Source organism: Lepisosteus oculatus, chromosome 22 (assembly GCF_040954835.1).
Source record: "Lepisosteus oculatus isolate fLepOcu1 chromosome 22, fLepOcu1.hap2, whole genome shotgun sequence".
Lineage (NCBI taxonomy): Eukaryota > Metazoa > Chordata > Actinopteri > Semionotiformes > Lepisosteidae > Lepisosteus > Lepisosteus oculatus.
Window position 1 is genome coordinate 6,017,171 of NC_090717.1, and position 1,510 is coordinate 6,018,680.

Consider the following 1,510-nt stretch of genomic DNA (forward strand, 5'->3'; position numbering starts at 1 on the left):
AACGACTCTTTTAAAAAGTCAGGAAACATTGACATACAGTATTAAAACCAACCAGCTTCCACCAATAGGAAGCCATCAGCATACTGAGAAATTCAGAGGGAGGGAGAAGGAAGCAGGTGGGGCACAATTGCACTCTTTTGAATAAGTTGCATTTTCTGATGAGAACGATGATTCAAAATCGCCTTATTCCTGAAAAGTGGTTTTTTTTTCGACATTGCTACACCTTAATGTACAAACATATGCCATATCACCAATGGAAATCAACAATCAGTAAACTGTTATATTGTACCTCGCAGGGGAAAAAATGCAAAGCAAGCATTATGTTTTTAAACACTTTTACACTTGTAGAGTGTAATGGGAAGGATGCACCTCCGTTATAATACTGCAGTGATCATTTGGAGGCCTACAATAACGCAGCCAATCCAGACTGCAAGAGAGGGGTTGAGATCTGTATTTAAGGCTTGCCAGTTAAATCCTCTCTTTCGGCTGAAGAGCAATAGAATCATTCTTATTATCTATCTTATTCAAGGCAAATGAGTTTTTTTTTATAGCTCCGAGTCTCATGAAACCCGAAACCATCCAGGTGTTGTCTTTAAGTGGGAGATAGTCCAAGCCTGCCGTGATTCCCGTATTTTTATTATTTTCCTCTGCTTTTTCCGACGCTCTCGACCCCCAAGGGAGGGACGTGAAGGACACGAACGCTCCACGAGTATACTCGCACACCAGTACTTCAGCACAACTTCCCGAAGTTTCACTAAAAGACTTCCTGTCGGCTGATTCCCGTTTGCATTGTCGGAATCCGACGTCAACAGAGCCAGGCTAGGACACTGCTTAGTATTTTACAGACTGAACCTTGTTAATTAATGACCAAATCGGTTAATTCTAAATTGCTCGCAGGGAGTTTTTTAATTGATATATCAGGCTGCTTCATACGTGCTCCTCCTCATCGGAGATAAGTGATCAATAATTGCAGTACCTGTTTAATTAAGGTCCTTTAAGTTATAGAAAGGAGCTAGAATCTCCGGCGAATAAACTGCGGTTTATCTGCGGTCATAGAGCTAACCACTGCTCGCTGTGTCCTGAAGAGGGAGCTCGAGTGCACTAAACAATGTTTCATTTATTCAGTACCCATGTTTTAGGCAAAATTGGATCTAATTAAAAGTGATATTGTGACATTCCTAAGTAGGAAACATCAGGGGAACTTTAACAGAAATGGAGAGTAATGAGTTCAAGCCAAATGAGGGCACTGTTAATTAAAACACACAAAATCCTTTAGGAATGTCTCTCACTGCTCCACACACACAAAATTACTACAGTCGTCAGGGCATCAATGTACCAAATCAAGGGCCATTACTGCACAGGGAGAGAGGTCCATGTTTCACATTTTAGTTCAGGTCTGTAGTTTTGCTTGATGAATTCTGCTCTGACCTGTGCCGACTGTAAAATAAGCCCAAGAGAATTTAAGTTCCATTTTTAAACTTGAATTTCATCCACCATTACATCAGTGATG